Here is a 17,547-nt window from a genome sequence, read left to right as displayed (position 1 = left end):
GTCGGTGCCCAACCATCCTGTGCCACCGTGGCCATGTCAGGGTTAAACTCGAAAGATCTGCGCCTTGGGAAGAGCTGGGTTTTCTCTGTCATTCGTGGACCGTAAGTCAGCTGTTCAAGGAGTGTGTGAGTGTGTGAGTGCGTGGGGGGGGGGGGGAGATGGAGAGAGGGAGGGAGGGAGAGAGAACTCATTTTTATACCTGGATGTCTGCTCAACAGTGGGGTCTTCTAGGATATGTGTGAGACACTGGGGCTCCCTCAGAAAGGAGCAGAAGCGCCAGGTGTTCCCTCATGCACAAAGCAGCCATGGGGCAGGGCCCATGCTGATGAGGACACAGAGGACCTGGGTCCCAGAGCCCTGCCAGTGCCCTCACAGCCTGGGGAGGGCAGAGCACGGCCGCCTGCCCAGGGTCCAGGGAGACAAACAGGAAGACGTCACTCTCCACACTCAGTGACCATGAAAGAGTCTCCTGTGGAGACCATGTGGAGAGAAGCTGGAGCAGAATTGGAGGCCAAGGTCAGGGTGCCTGCAGCCCCTCTGCACACTGGGGGGGGGGGGGAGCAGCATCAGAGCAAGGAGGGAGCTGTGGGCTCAGGGCAGGCTTTGGTCTCACTTCCCCGTGCCCTTTCACCACTGTGGAGATTGTAGGTATTCGTGTATGAGCTGCAGAAATAGTCAGCCTCATCCTCAGGCTGCAGCTCCGAGATGGTCAGGGAGGCCGTGGTGCCAGACTTGGAGCCAGAAAAGCACTCGGGGAAACCTGAGGGCCGAGTACTGACAGCATAGATCATGGTCTTAGGGCTGCTTCCTGGGATCTGCTGATGCCAGGAGACATCATTATAACCACCAATGTCATTGCTGGTTCCAGTTTAGGTGATGGTTACCGAGCCACCCAGAGCCCCAGACACTGAGTCCCCTCGCCTTCCTTCCCCTCTGTCCCCACCTCCATGGATCACAGCAGCCGTCGTGCTAATCAGGCAGCAATCAGCCCCATCCCGCTGCTGTGGACAGAAACCTGGTGAATCCAGCATCGACGCAAAGAGGAAAGAGAAGTGTTGGGGGCAGTGGGGACGAAGCCATCCTACAGGGCAGCCTATTCTTCACGGGAGTCAGACACACACTCTGTGTGTGCATCTGCAGAGACCCCTCCTCCGAGTGGGACCCAGCTCCCCGAGGCCCCAAGTGCCACCACTGACACCCAGGTGACTGATTCATGAAAGTGCTGAGGGTCCCTGTGCTGCAGTGAGCGTCGCTGTAGGCAGATGTGTGAGGACATCGGGGGCAGAACCTGAGCAGCAGGAGTGAGCTCCCCCAGACCATAAACTTGACATTGATATCATTTCTATCCCCTCTTGGTCACCCCACAAAATCCTAAAGGAGACTCTTCCATGTTTGTTATGCTCTCTGTTTACTTGGCTGCTCTCTGAACAGGCGGCCTTGGTCAGCCCTCCCCAGTCTGCTCCGCCCCGGCCGTGCCCTGGGACTCAGGGACCTCTGCCTCCCCACCAGCATGGGCCCTGCAGCCACGGCTGCTTTGTGCAGGAGGAAACGTGGTGCTGCTGCTTCGCTTAGGGATCCCCAGTGTCTCATTTCTGTCACAGCAGATCCCAGTGTTGAGCAGATCCAGGGATAATGAAAGAATCCACACACACACACATGCACACACACACACACTCACACTCCTAGAACAGCTGATATTTGGCCCAGGAATGGCAGGGGAAACCCCACCTCTTCTCAGTGTGGCAGAACTTCCCCAGGTTAACCCTGACATGGACACAGCAGCGCAGGGTGGATATGACTAGGACGGGGGAGGAATCTACAGGGCAAGGAGGGAGCTGTCGGCTCAGGGCAGGTTTTCGTCTCACTTCCCCATGTAATTGCAGCACTGTGGGAAGTGCGACTGCTTGTATAAGAGACACAGTAATAGTCAGCCTCGTCCTCAGGCTGCAGCCCTGAGATGGTCAGGGAGGCCGTAGTGCCAGACTTGGAGCCAGAGAAGCGCTCAGGGATCCCTGAGGCAAGCCTATCAACTCTAAACATCAGGAGTTTGGGGACTGAACCTGGGAGCTGTTGGTACCAGGAGATGAGGCTGTTGTACCCAATGTCACTGTTGCTTCCAGCACAGGTGATGGTGACTGAGCCGCCCAGAGCCCCAGACACCGAGGACGGCTGAGTGAGGGCAGGCTGGGCCCAGGACCCTGCAGAGGGAGAAGCACACCCTGTGAGTCAGGGCTGGGCCAGGGGAGCCTGGGCAGCAGCAGACACAGCATCAGCCCAGCTGTCCCCGGGCCCTCCCCTGGAGGTCACCTGTGTCCTGAGTGAGGAGGGTGAGGAGGAGCAGAGCCCAGGCCATGGTGCAGACACCCCCAGAACTGCCTCTTGAGCCCCAGCACTGGCATGGCTCCCTCACACCTGACTTTTATCCCCTCCCCTGCATCGAAGTGGGCGGGGCCTCCATGCAAATCAGCAGCCTGCCCTCCTCTGCTGGCTCCACTCCCCTCCCTGGACTCTGAGTTCTCCTGTGCCCTGCTCAGCGCTCAGCTGAGGACAGGAACTCGCCCAGCTGCAGTTCCTGACTCACAGGAGGCTGCACCCGTGGCTGTGCCAGCACCAGGAGCCTGGAGTGGGCTGCTCCTTCCCTGCCTGCTGGGGGCGCCACACAGGCTGCACACAGAGGAGACCGGCACTTCCCCCGTGTGTGTCCTTGGACTGCAGTCAGTAATGGGCCCAGGGTTTCTGATAAGATCCAGCTGTCTGATGTGCTGTGGCCAGAACACATGGTAGGAAACCCACACTAAACCCTGTGATCTCTCTCAGTGAAGATCAGTTCGTGGGCACCTGCCTGTCCCAGGCCCCTCAGTGCACTCTGGATGCAGCCTGAGTAATCGGTGGTTGTTTCTAGAGAGTGAGGCACCAGGAAGAGTGAATGGGGACCAATGTGATTCATGGCTCCATTGGGAGGGTGGGGGTCTCAGGAGGAAGCAGTTCTGGGGTGTCAGACAGAGCAGGGTAAACCCCAGCATACAACTCCCCAAGTGCAGGCGCTTGCTGCCCCCTGGTGGCCACCTATAGGACACTGAACCCAGGAGTGCACCTCAGTGGTTCCTGCAAATCCTGACCATACCACTCTCTTCTACTCCCACCTACTGCCTCAACCCGGGACAGTGCCCGAGCCGCCCTGGTCCCTTTGGGACCATTCAACGCTGATTCCCTCTGTGTCTGGCTTCCTCCAGGAAGAAGGTGTACCCAGCCCCTATCAAGCCCAGCCTCACTCTGCTGTGCCCCAAATCCCAGCTCAGCTGTTCCTGCCTGTGCACCAAGGCATGCATTGCAACAGGGATTCTACAGTGAGGTCAGACTGGCTCCTGGAGAGGAGAGTCCCACAGAGACGGCCACTTCCCCTTCTCAGCAAGGAAGTAAAGGAGGCAAAGAGGCCGCTGAGACAATGGGGACGAAGCCTCCTACATGGCAGCTGCACCTGCACCCCCACCTCCCTCCATGGCTGTGTGGACCAGCTGGTCCCTGCCTGGCTCATTCTCTGCAGAGGGTAAAGCAGAGACCTCTGTGGACGAGGCGTCCAGGCAGAGCTGGTGCTGTGGGCGTCACGAGGAGGGGCCTGTCGGCCTGTGGTCACAGAATTATGGCATTAATAGCATTAATAGGAGACTCTTTCAGGAACTTCATTCAAAATGAAATAGATCTTTTTTTGAAAGTTGTTTTTTCTTGGAGAGTCAGAGTTACAGAGAGGGAGAGAGAAGGAGAGAGGGGAAGTGTTCCATTCACTGGTTCAGTCCCCAAGTGGCCGTGACAGCCAGAACTGGGCTGATCCGAAGCCAGGAGCATCTTCTGGATCTCCCTTGTAGGTTCAGGGCCCAAACACTTGGTCATCTTCCACTGTTCTTCCAGACCATACACAGAGAGCTGGTTTGGAAGTGGAGCAGCCAGGTCTCAAACCAGCGCCCATATGGGATAACAATGCTCCAGGTGGATGCTTCACCCACTACATCACAGAACAGGCCTCAGAAATTTATTAAAAAGATGTATTGCTGGGGCCGGTGCTGTGGCGCTGCGGGTTAAAGCCCTGGCCTGCAGCGCTGGCTTCCCATATGGGCACCGGTTCGAGTCCCAGTTGTTCCACTTCCGGTCTGGCTCTCTGTTATGGCCTGGGAAAGCAGTACAAGATGGCCCAAGTCCTTGGGCCCCTGCACCCATGGGTGATCCAGAGGAGTCTCCTGGCTTTGGATCAGCTCCGCTCTGGCTGCCGCTGTCATTTCAGGAGTGAACCAGTGGATGGAAGGCTTCTCTCTCTCTCTCTCTCTCTCTCTCTCTCTCTCTAACTCTGCCTTTCAAATAAACAAAATAAATCTTTTTAAAAAATATGTATTGCTTTTATTGAAAAGGCAGAGTGATAGAAAGAGGAAGAGGGAGAGAGGGGAGGGTAGGGAGAGAGGGCAGGAAGGAGAGAAGGAGGAGAGAGGGAGAAGGAGAGGGAGAGAGGGAGAGGATGAGTGAGAGAGAGATTTTCCATCTGCTGCTTCACTCCCCAAATGACCACATGGCCGGGTGATTAAACTGGGACCTTGGGAGGAGCGCCTGGATTCCTTTGCTACCAATGCACATCATTGTACCTCCTGCTCAGCCCAGTGCAGGAGATGGTGACTGACTGTCCCAGAGCCACAATGGTGCAGAAAGCTGAGTTATGGAAGGTCTGTGCCAGGTCTCTGTCTCCCTCGTGTCTGCCCCTGGAGGCCTGGGAAAACGTGCACATTTAGAACAACGCCACACACACAGAGGAAGTGTCATTATGTACAGATGATCACCCACAGGCATGGCTGCTTTGGATTTAATGATGAGGGAGAGCAGAGGACATTGGGACACTGAATTATCAGGGCCAGGCCCTGGTGCCGGCAGCCCCCTCTGCACAGGGTGAGGAAGCATTTTCAGAGCAGGGAGGGAGCTGTGAGCTCAGGGCAGGTTTTTGTCTCACTTCCCCATGAACTTGTACCACTGTGGAGAGTGTTAGGATTTCTATATGAACTACAGTAATAGGCAGCCTCGTCCTCAGGCTGCAGCCACGAGATGGTCAGGGAGGCTGTGTTGCCCGACTTGGAGCCAGAGAAGCGCTCAGGGATCCCTGATGGCCGCTTGCTGTCATAATAAATCAGGAGTGTGGGGCTCATTCCTGGGAGCTGCCGGTACCAGTACACAGCATTAGTATATCCCACATCATCGCTGGTCCCAGTGCAGGAGATGGTGACCGAGCCGCCCAGAGCTCCAAACGCTGAGGACGGCTGAGTGAGGGCAGGCTGGGCCCAGGACCCTGCAGAGGGAGAAGCACACTCTGTGAGTCAGGGCTGGGCCAGGGGAGCCTGGGCAGCAGCAGACACAGCATCAGCCCAGCTGTCCCCAGGGCCCTCCCCTGGAGGTCACCTGTGTCCTGAGTGAGGAGGGTGAGGAGGAGCAGAGCCCAGGCCATGGTGCTATGCCCCCAGAGCTGCCTCCTGAGCCCCAGTAGTGGGCATGGTTCCCTCACACCCATTATATTTCCCCCGCCCTGCATCAGAAAAGGGCGGGACTTCCATGCAAATCTGCTTCCTGCACCTGCTCTGCTCCCCCCACCCTCACCTGCCCTGGCCTCAGCCTCTTCTGTGTCTCTGGACTGCAGGATCAGCTGAGAGCATGAAAATCCAGATTTTCACAGTCAGGACACAATGAGCCCCTGCCAGCATCCAGGAAATGGGACCAATCTTGGATAGCATTTTCCTTCCTGTTACACAAATGGCAGTGGTTCTGGTGTGAAAAACAAAAATATGTCCCTTTTAAGTTTTTGTGACAATGGTGAGGACAAGATCATAGGCTGTGGTGGAGACCCCATCTCAGCCCTGCCAACAAACAAGTGCAGGAAGGAGCAGTCACTCCCCCCTCCACCTTCCCTGTCTCATGGTTCATGCCCACTGCTCTGTCCCCAGCTCTGCAGTGATGAAGACTGTGGCCTGGGGCAAGGGTTGTAAGCAAATGATCGCAGTGTGTAACACTTGAGGCATTTCTAAGACTGCAAGAAAAGGGGGCCGGCGCTCTAGCACAGTAGGTTAATCCTCTGCCTGCAGTGCCAGTATCCCATATGGGTGCCAGTTCTAGTCCAGGCTGCTCCTCTTCCAATCCAGCTTTCTGCTATGGCCTGGGAAAGCAGTAGAAGATGGCTCAAGTCCTTGGGACCTGCACTCGCATGGGAACCTGGAAGAAGCTCCTGGCTCCTGGCTTCAGATTGGCCCAGCTTTGGCTGTTGCACCCATTTAGGGAGTGAACTAGCAGAAGGAAGACCTCTCTCTCTGTCTCTCTCTCTCCCTCTCCTCACTCTCACTGTCTGTAACTCTCTCAAATAAATAAATAATCTTTAAAAAAAAAGATTACAAGAAAGGAAATGCCCCAGCCATGGGTGGGACAAATTACATGGAGGAATAGGAACAAGTGGGTGGGGCACGTGATATCTGTTGTGTCAACACTGTTGTTTGTGTAATCTGAGATAGTACTAAAATGACAGTAGGTCAATGGCCAGCTCAGAAAACCACAAGGCTTGAGTATGAGGGCTTGGATGAGGGACTATTGACTTTGCCTTTGTCTCTTGGGATGGCCATGGAAAGTTCCCCTGAGAAACCCTTAAAAATCTTCAAATAAATAAATAAAGACCTACCCCCTGCATGCTACAGCAGTTGATATTCTTGTTTAAGATCATCCTGGGCCAGGCGTTTGGCACAGTGGGTAAGATGCAGCTGCAGACTCCCACATCCCCCATCAGAGTGCCTGGGTTCAGCTTCCTGCTGGTAGAAGCAGCAGGGCAATTACCAACAGGAGCTGAGCCCCCCAGCCTCTGCCTAGTCACATTGAATGTTAATGGACTCAACTCTACAGTTAAAAGGCATAGACTGGCTGAATGGATTAAGGAACAAAACCCATCTATTTGCTGCCTAAAAGAAACACATCTTTCCAACAAAGATGCATACAGACTGAAAGTGAAAGGTTGGAAAAAGATATTCGATGCCAACAGAAATGAAAAAAAAGCAGGTGTAGCTATATTAATATCAGACAAAATAAACTTTAACACAAAAACTGTTAAGAGAGACAAAGAGGGGCACTATATAATGATTAAGGGTTCAATTCAACAGGAAGATGTAACTATTATAAACGTATATGCACCTAATTACAGGGCACCAGTTTATTTAAAAGGTATGTTAAGAGACTTAAAGGGAGACTTAGACTCCAATACAATAGTACTGGGGGACTTCAATACTCCACTCTCAGAAATAGACAGATCATCCGGACAGAAGATCAACAAGGAAACAGCAGATTTAATCGCCACTATTGCCCAAATGGATCTAACAGATATCTACAGAACTTTCAATCCTACATTGAAACCTTCTCTAGGATTGATCACATACTAGGCCATAAAGCAAGTCTCAGCAAATTTAAAAGAATTAGAATCATACCATGCAGCTTCTCAGACCACAGTGGAATGAAGGTGGAAATTAGCAACTCAGGAATCCCTAGAGAGTATGCAAACACATGGAGACTGAACAACATACTCCTGAATGAACACTGGGTCATTCAAGAAATCAAAAGAGAAATCAAAAACTTTCTGGAAGTAATTGAGGATTGTGGGGACCCATGGCTGGCCATGGGCCCACATGCTAAGGCTTGGCTTGCTGATCATTGGCATTAGTTACTGCTGTGTGGATGTTTATGGTTTCTGTTGAGCTGCGATATAGGGACCGTTTCATAACCCCAGGCTAGAGTCAAAACAACTATGGCCTTGGGGCTTCCCATACTTCTTTTCCCACTGACCAAGGCTGAGAAAACACCAGGTGGAAGCTTGTTGTTAGCACCCGAGTCGCCTGCTTGATTGGATGAAGGCGCATGATCACCTTTATGGTTGGACAAGGAACGCATGGACTGTGCATGATCAGGCACCCGATTGGAACACCGCCGCATGGACTGTAGCATGGACTAAGCTTGCATTACATGCTTCTGCAATGTTATGCTATATAAGCTGTTTGTGATATGGTACGGGAGCTTCCCCTTCCTTTCGGAGCTCCCCTTGCTCAAGGGTTTCTTTTTCTATCCTGTTTAAATAAAAGTCTACTGAAGACTGATCAGCTGGGAGCAGTGTTGTTCCTTTGCAGGCAAGGGAACCACAAGGATAACAACACAACATATCAAAACTTATGGGATACGGTAAAAGCATTGTTGAGAGGAAAGTTTATAGCAATAGGTGCTACATCAAGAAATTGGAAAGGCACCAAATAAATGGGCTTTCAATGCATCTCAAGGATCTAGAAAAACTGCAGCAAACCAGACCCAAATCTAGTAGGAGAAGAGAAATAATTAAAATCAGAGAAGAAATCAACAGGATTGAATCCAAAAAACATTGCAAAAAATCAGCCAAGCAAAGAACTGGTTTTTTGAAAAAATAAACAAAATTAACACCCCATTGGCCCAACTAACTAAAAAAAGAAGAGAAAAAACCCAAATCAATAAAATCAGAGCTAAAAAAGGAAACGTAACAACAGACACCACAGAAATAAAAAGAATCATCAGAAATTGCTACAAGGACTTGTATGCCAGCAAACAGGAAGATCTATCAGAAATGGATAGATTCTTGGACACATGTAATCTACCTAAATTGAACCATGAAGACATAGAAAACCTAAATAGACCCATAACTGAAACAGAAATTGAAACAGTAATAAAGGCCCTCCCAACAAAGAAAAGCCCAGGACCAGATGCATTCACTGCTGAATTCTACCAGACATTTAAAGAATAACTAATTCCAATTCTTCTCAAACTATTCAGAGCAATCGAAAAAGATAGAATCCTCCCAAATTCTTTCTATGAAGCCAGCATCATCTTAATCCCTAAGCCAGAGAAAGATGCAGCATTGAAAGAAAATTACAGACCAATATCCCTGATGAACATAGATGCAAAAATCCTCAATAAAATTCTCGCCAATAGAATACAACAACACATCAGAAAGATCATCCACCCAGACCAAGTGGGATTCATCCCTGGTATGCAGGGATGGTTCAATGTTTGCAAATTAATCAATGTGATACATCACAATAACAAACTGCAGAAGAAAAACCATATGATTATCTCAATAGATTCAGAGAAACCATTCGATAAAATTCAACACCCTTTCATGATGAAAACTCTAAACAAACTGGGTAAAGAAGGAACATTCCTCAATATAATCAGAGCAATTTATGAAAAACCCATGGCCAGCATCCTATTGAATGGGGAAAAGTTGGAAGCATTTCCACTGAAATCTGGCACCAGACAGGGATGCCCACTCTCACCACTGCTATTTAACATAGTTCTGGAAGTTTTAGCCAGAGCCATCAGGCAAGAAAAAGAAATTAAAGGGATACAATTGGGAAGGAAGAAGTCAAACTATCCCTCTTTGCAGACGATATGATTCTTTATTTAGAGGATCCAAAGAACTCTACTAAGAGACTATTGGAACTCATACAAGAGTTTGGCAAAGTAGCAGGATATAAAATCAATGCACAAAAATCAACAGCCTTTGTATACACAGACAATACCATGGCTGAGAAAGAACTTCTGAGATCAATCCCATTCACAATAGCTACAAAAACAATCAAATACCTTGGAATAAACTTAACCAAGGACGTTAAAGATCTCTATGATGAGAATTACAAAATCCTAAAGAAAGAAATAGAAGAGGATACCAAAAAATGGAAAAATCTTCCATGCTCATGGATTGGAAGAATCAATATCATCAAAATGTCCATTCTCCCAAAAGCAATTTATAGATTCATTGCGATACCAATCAGGATACCAAAGACATTCTTCTCAGATCTAGAAAAAATGATGCTGAAATTCATATGGAGGCACAAGAGACCTCGAATAGCTAAAGCAATCTTGTACAACAAAAACAAAGCCGGAGGCATCACAATACCAGATTTCAGGACATACTACAGGGCAGTTGTAATCAAAACAGCATGGTACTGGTACAGAAACAGATGGAGAGACCAATGGAACAGAATTGAAACACCAGAAATCAATCCAAACATCTACAGCCAACTTATATTTGATCAAGGATCTCAAACCAATTCCTGGAGCAAGGACAGTCTATTCAATAAATGGTGCTGGGAAAACTGGATTTCCACGTGCAGAAGCATGAAGCAAGACCCCTACTTTACACCTTACACAAAAATCCACTCAACATGGATTAAATACCTAAATCTACAATCCGATACCATCAAATTATTAGAGAACATTGGAGAAACTCTGCAAGATATTGGCACTGGCAAAGACTACCTAGAAAAGACCTTGGAGGCACAGGCAGTCAAAGCCAAATTGAGAAGTTTCTGTACTTCAAAAGAAACAGTCAGGAGAGTGAAGAGGCAACCGATAGAATGAGAAAAAATATTTGCAAACTATGCTACAGATAAAGGATTAGTAAGCAGAATCTACAAAGAGATCAAGAAACTCCACAACAACAAAACAAGCAACCCACTTAAGAGATGGGCCAAGGACCTCAATAGACATTTTTCAAAAGAGGAAATCCAAATGGCCAACAAGCACATGAAAAAATGTTCAAGATCACTAGCAATCAGGGAAATGCAAATCAAAACCACAATGAGGTTCCACCTCACTCCGGTGAGAATGGCTCACACACAGAAATCTACCAACAACAGATGCTGGCGAGGATGTGGGGAAAAAGGGACACTAACCCACTGTTGGTGGGAATGCAAACTGGTCAAGCCACTATGGAAGTCAGTCTGGGGATTCCTCAGAAACCTGAAGATAACCCTACCGTTCAACCCAGCCATCCCACTCCTTGGAATTCACCCAAAGGAAATTAAATTGGCAAACAAACAAAAAAAAAAAAAAAAAAAACAGTCTGCACCTTAATGTTTATTGCCGCTCAATTCACAATAGCTCCTGGCTTTGATCTAGCCCCACCCTGCCTGTTGTGGGCATTTGGGGAATGAAGTAGTGAAAGGAAACGTCTCTGTGTCTGTCTTTCTCTCAGTGTGTCTTTGCTTTTCAAATGAATTGCTTAAAAATTTAAATATGAAAAAGTTGCCGGTGCTGCGGCTCACTAGGCTAATTCTCTGCCTGCGGCACCGGCACACGGGGTTCTAGTCCTGGTCGGGGCGTCAGATTCTGTCCTGGTTGCCCCCCTTCCAGTCCAGCTCTCTGCTGTGGCCCAGGAGGGCAGTGGAGGATGGCCCAAGTACTTGGGCCCTGCACCCACATGGGAGACCAGGAGGAAGTACCTGGCTCCTGGCTTCAGATCAGCGCGGTGCGCCAGCCGCAGCACACCCGCTGTAGCAGCCATTGGAGAGTGAACAAATGGCAAAAGGAAGACCTTTCTCTCTGTCTCTCTCTCTCTCACTGTCCACTCTGCCTGTCAAAAAAAATATATGAAAAAGTTCTATATCCATGTATATTCCCAATAAGAGATGAAACAAAAAACAAGAACAACAAATGCTGCCAACCAGAAAAGCCACTTGCACAAAATATAAGTAATACCCAATAAAATTGAAGCAGATAAGTTAAAAATATAAAGAGACCAAGTTCTACCTCCTTATCAGGCAAAATTAAAACAAAATTAAAGGCAAAATTTAGCCAATGTTTCCTAGCACAAATATTTCTGTGGCAACATATTCAGAAAATATGATGTAGTGGAAAAAGTGTGGTATCAAACCCAGAAATCCTCAGGGCTGGAGCTATGGCATAGCAGGTTAAGCCACAGCCTGCAGTATCAGCATCCCAAATCAGGGCCAGTTCAAGTCCCAGCTGGTCCACTTCTGATCCAGATCCCTGCTAACGTGCCTGGGAAAGCAGCAGAGGATGGCCCAAGAACTTGGACCCCTGCATCCACGTGGGAGAACCGGATGGGGCTCATGGCTCCTGGCTTCAGACCAGCCTAGCTCTGGCTGCTCTGGCCGTTGCAGCCATCTGGGGAGTGAACCAGTGGATGGAAGATCTCTCTTTCTGTCTCTATCTCTCTGTAACTCTGCCTTTCAAATAAATCAAATAATTATAAAATATATCTATGTATATGTCTGAGATGCTTCAAAAATGTGCATCACCTTTCACTTTAATTTTCCATGAGCTTTTTAAAAATTTTATTTATTGGGGCCAGTGCTGTGGCGTAGTGGATTAACGCCCTGGCCTGAAGTACCGGCATCCCATATGGGCACCAGTTCGAGACCCGGATGCTCCACTTCCAATCAAGCTCTCTGCTGTGGCCTGGGAAAGCAGTAGAAGATGGCCCAAGTCCTTGGGCCCCTGCACCCATGTGGGAGGCATGGAAGAAGCTCCTGGCTCCTGGCTTTGGATCAGCACAGCTCCAGCCATTGCGGCCAACTAGGGAGTGAACCATCGGATGGAAGACCTCTCTCTCTCTCCCTGTCTCTCTCCCTCTCTCCCTCTCTCTCTCTCTCTGCCTCTCCTCTCTCTGACTTTCAAATAAATAAATAAATATTTAACGAAAAATTTTATTTTATTTGAAGGGCAGAATGACAGAGGGAGAGGAGGAAGAGATAAAGTGAAAGAGAGAGAGAGAGAGAGATCTTCTATCTGTTGGTTCACTCCCCAAGTGGCCACAACAGCCAGAGCTGAACCATGCCAAAGCTGGGAGCCAGAAACTCTATCTGGGTTTCTGATGTGGGTGGCAGGAGTCTAATGGAGCATCATCCGCTGTCTTTTCTAGGCACATTAACTAAACCGGAATGTGAACAGCCGGGACTCAAACCTGCACTTGTGGATGGGATGCCTGTATCATAAGCAGAGGCTGAACCCACTGCACCCCTGACATGTATGTGTAAATCCATGTATATGTATCAACAAGAACACAGACATAGTCAGGTCTCCATACATACAGGTTCCACCTCTGTGGCTTCAACCAACTTTGGATCAAACAATTATTTGAAGAAATTGCGTCTGCATTGAATACACATAGACTGTTTTTTTTTTTTTCCTTTTCCCTAGTCCTTAAATGACTCTTTAAATTGTTTTAGGCTTTGCAACTACTGCAGAGGTGATTTAAGTTTCATCTCTAGAGTATTTAATGGCATTAAGCTGCTTGTACGCAAATTCCAGGCCATTCCATAGAAGGGACTTGAGCATCCATGGATTTGGGTATCTGTTGCAGGGGGCGGGGGAGGGCTCCTGGAACCAATCCCCCAGGGAGACTGAGGGTCAGCCTTATTATGGGTTCATTATTTAAGAAAATGCAGGTGGCTCTTCTCCCAGCCTGAATCTTTACATCAACAAGCTGCAATGGGCTGCAGTGGCTCGGATTGTCACGCCTGAGTGCTCACCCCTACTCACATCTTCTACTGGTTTTCTACATGATGCACCCAACTGCAAACACAACAACTTCCTTTGAAGAAGATTAAACAGCAGAAACCTAGAAGCAGCGCTGGCGACTGCCTGCCCTCCTGCACCCATCCAGGTCATTCACAAATAGTCCTAGTTGTGCTGTGATGGAGAACAAGTGTGGAATCAGACGCTGAGGATAAAAACCACCACCTGAGCTTCTGCCCCGTACTGGTCGCCTCCACAAGGTTACACACCCTGCAGGCAGGCACAGCCTCTGATCAGCCTGATGGAGTCTGGGCCCACAGACTCAGGACAAGAGTCTCTGTCTCCAACAGCAGACCCCTTTCCCCCGGGCTGAGATCCAGCTGCTTAAGGGTTAATGTGTGTCGCTGTCCCCGTCTGAGATAAGCGAGAAGGCACTGAGTACTTTGAGGAGAGACAGAAAGTGGTTGGGAATGAGCCTTGCACTGTGGAATAGCAGGTAAAGCCACCGCCTGAGGTGCTGCATCCCATATGGATGATGGTTCAAGTCCTGGCTGCTCCGCTTCTGATCCAGTTCCCTGCTAATGCACCTGGGAAAAAAAGTGGAAGAAGAGCTCGGGCACCTGCCACCCATGTGGGAGACCCGGATGAAGCTTCTGGCTGCTGGTTTCAACCTGGCCCAGCTCTGGCTGTTATAGCCATTTGGGGAATGAACCAGCAGATGGAAGACCTCTCTCTCTCTCTCTCCCCCTCCCTTTCAAATAAAAAAAAAAACTTTAACAAAAAAAGGGTAGTTGGGAAATGGAGGTTGAAAATATTGGAATGTGTGAACAACTATGAGAAAGGCTGAACTGTTAGGGAGGGGGAGCATCTGTCTACCTGCCATGACCTGGACTGTGGGTGAGACCTCCAGGGCTGCACCCTGGAAAGTGACAGTTGGGTCACCCCACCAGGTCCTATGGGAATTAAGCCCAGATTCCCTCAGTGGATCCTGGCACAGACATTTATGCATGGTTGTCCTTCCATGAGGCTATTTTTTAAAAGTTTGTGGGAAGATGAATTTAAAAATAAGTTTATTTTGGTATAAGAAATTATGAAATGTATGCAAAGCTTTTTCATAACATTTTCCATCAACTTCCTGAAAACTCCATGTGTGCTTGGATTTCAAAATTTTTTGCACGCAACTAAATTTATATTTTAATTCTATTTTCCATGAACTTTTTGAAGAACTCTCATGCGTATACAGAAATCTAGGGTCCTTGAAGGCTGAGAATTGACCCCATGCATTACTTGTGTTTGGGGACCATTCACAGGCTTTAAAGGTGCTAGGACACAAGGGTAAAGTCTGAAATGTTGCTGTTGCTTATAAAGCAGGAGATAGTGCTGCAGCTGCCCAAGTACACTAACATGCTTGGAGATTTATACTTCTAATAATCCGTAGTTAAAGTGCCATCTCCCAAAGAAAGCTATAAAATGCATTGACCTGAATGAAAATGAAAATACAACATATTAAAATAGGGGAGAGTAGTGTGGTACAGCAGAGAAAGCTGCCTCTTAGGATGGACCCAGCCTTTATCTGAGTGACTGGTTAGAACCCTGGCTGCTCAGTTTAGGATCCAGCTCCCTGCTAACACTACTGGAAAGCAGCAGGAGATGACCTAGGTGCTTGGGTCCCTGCACCCATGTGGGAGACCTGGAAGAGGCTCCTGGATCCTGGCTTCAGATCGGCCCAGCTCTGGCAGTTGCAGCCATTTGAGGAGTGAACCAGTGGATGGAAGATACCTCTCTCCCCCACCCTTATCTCTCTATATCTCTACCTTTCAAATAAATAAATATTTATAAAAGAAGGAGGAAGCTGAGATGGAGAGGTTAAGCTTGCTCAGTCTACTAGCCACAATGAGGCATGTTAAATACATATATTCTATTTTATATAATACATAAATTATATATAATTATAATATAATAGTTGTTAATATGTATTTACATATTCTACATATATTATATATAGTGAGAAATAGATTTGTATGTGTTTCCTCATATACCCCTGCCCAGCCAACACCACACTCTGCTCTGGGGGTACTCTTCTTGTTCTGTCTCTGCAGTCACCCCATAACATACAGGAGGTGAGAGGCACAGGACCTGTTCCTTCCTGGAGAACATGATTCTGTTTGCAGAGAAAGCTGAAGACTCACTCATCCCTTCCCTGGGGGGTGAGCCTGCCTCAGAAGCGTCCAACAGCTTCCTTCCAGGGACTGAAGGCAGGGCTGGCAGGAAACTCCTCATCCTTCTCTACCCCTGCAAGGGCGCATGCTCCCACATCTCCCTGTCCCCAGCCTCGGCAGAGGCCTGAGACAGAAGCCCAGGGATATTGACTGGCATCTGCAATGAAGAGACTCAATGGGGACCACATGCTTATGAATGTTTTGCAATCACTTGGGCCCCCCTACAGGCCAGGATAAACCTTAGCAGTGCATTTGGGCCATTGCAGCTCTCAAATCCAGGCCCTTGCTGCCCCCCAGTGGCTTACACAGGAGAGCTAAGCTCAAGAATGGAGCTCAGGAGGAGACCCAGGAATCAGCGGTCAGCTTCTTGTATACACCTGCTTCCTTCTCCTCCCCTCACTTTTCCTCCTAATGCAAGCACTGTGTATCTCCCTCTTGGTCCACAGTGGAATGTATCACCCAGTGCACCTGCTGACTCAGACACTCCTCCACCGGGACCACTGTCTGCCCCAGCGACCCTGGAGCCCAGTGGATCACTTCTGGAGAGGTGGTCTCAGTTCAGGGCCAGAGAGATGCTAGATCCACATCGGTGCCAGCCCTGGTGGGAGCACTGCAGGAGGGAAACGGGACCAGAACCAAGCCTTTTGGTGTGTCAAAAACTTCACTAGGGGAAAGAGAAAGAGATCAGTCTGCACGGCAAAGATTCCAGGAACCCTCTCAGCAGCTGGACAGGGCTCAAAGGAAGATTGAGCCAAGAGTCCAGAACCGGGGACCTGGAGTCCACTTGGGATACCAGATGCTGGGTCTCCCTTTAGCCTTCATCAGTGTCCATGTTACCAGAACCAGAACTCAGGGTAGTTCACCAGCTTGGACTGAGATCTTCCACCCATGGGTAGTGTGTGATCATTGTATGTTTTTCTACCAATACTTAGAAGTAAGGCATGGCGGACTGAGTGCCTGCTCCAAACATATCAGGTGGAATCATTTACAGGTCCTTATTTTTAGCCACCCAGTTTGTACTTTGATGATTTATCACAACAGCCACACTAAGCAAATATGATAAGCAAATACAAGAGTACTTACAAAGGTTCATGGAAAAGGGAATTAAAAGATACGTCTCTCTTAGTGCAAACAACTTGGGAAATCCATGCATATAGAAGTCTTCAAAATGTTAAAGGAAAACACATATTATGAAAAAACTATATGTGGATTTACAAGTATTTTTGCAGGGCAAATTTAGCTTTTAACTTCATTCTTCATTGACTTTGAAAGGACCCCTGGACTCGGGGGGACTTGGCTTCATAGGTTGGGCTATCTAGGAAGCTTTTCTGTAAGAGTTCGACTCCCAGTCCCAGTACCCTCCTCTCTTGCTTCCCTCTGAACATGCTGGTTAGTATGTTAGACCTTTACTGGTGGCCCATATGTCTTGTCTGTTGGTACTGCGCTATGTTTATCGAGAATTTCTATCGCCGTGGGTGTCAGATGTCCTAGCTCCCCCTTTGCCCTTTGTCACTCGCCTGGTGTTGGTGGTTAAGCCTCAACAATGTGCTTCTGGGGCTGGTGTGGTGAAGCAGCAGGGTAAGCCATTGCTTGGGATGCCTGAATCACATAATTGAATGTCAGTTAGAGCCCGCAGATCCCCCTTCCTGCTAGTGCACCCTGGGAGGCAGCCGGTGATTGCTCAAGTCCTTGGGCCCCTTCCATCCACATGGGAGATCTGGATGGAGCTCCTAAAGGCAGAGAATGAAACTGCTGTTTGAGAAACACAAAAGCAACACTCTTATCTTCAAAGACAAGAAGCTGAGGCCAGAAGAATTTGGTAGAGACCTTGACCTTATGAAAATCATTCTTACCTTTAAAACCTCCATGTGTAACTTAGTTCTTCTTCACCAGTATATGATTAGCTGATGTGAGCTGCTTCTTCAGGGGCCTTCATTTCCCCACGCAGGATCTCATGCTGCATAAAAATTATATAAAATATGTTTGCATG

General features: G+C 48.5%; 1 protein-coding gene and 1 long non-coding RNA gene across 13 annotated transcripts in view; both read right to left on the bottom strand.

Annotated features, from left to right (window-relative positions):
- Positions 1–17,547, bottom strand: part of LOC108178662 (immunoglobulin lambda-1 light chain) — a 353,981-nt gene that overhangs the window by 94,488 nt on the left and 241,946 nt on the right. The gene's annotated exons all lie outside the window — the stretch shown is intronic.
- The window catches only part of LOC103351717 (uncharacterized), a 23,429-nt gene continuing 6,908 nt past the window's right edge, over positions 1,027–17,547 (bottom strand). Inside the window, exons 4-7 of the long non-coding RNA XR_011385163.1 lie at positions 17,411–17,514; positions 5,626–5,790; positions 2,308–5,320; positions 1,027–2,198 (exon numbers count right to left, since the gene is read on the bottom strand). This is a non-coding gene — a long non-coding RNA (uncharacterized lncRNA). The remainder of the gene's footprint in view (positions 2,199–2,307; positions 5,321–5,625; positions 5,791–17,410; positions 17,515–17,547) is intronic.

Source organism: Oryctolagus cuniculus, chromosome 21 (assembly GCF_964237555.1).
Source record: "Oryctolagus cuniculus chromosome 21, mOryCun1.1, whole genome shotgun sequence".
In the NCBI taxonomy this organism is placed as follows: domain Eukaryota; kingdom Metazoa; phylum Chordata; class Mammalia; order Lagomorpha; family Leporidae; genus Oryctolagus; species Oryctolagus cuniculus.
This window is presented reverse-complemented; position numbering and strand designations above follow the sequence as displayed.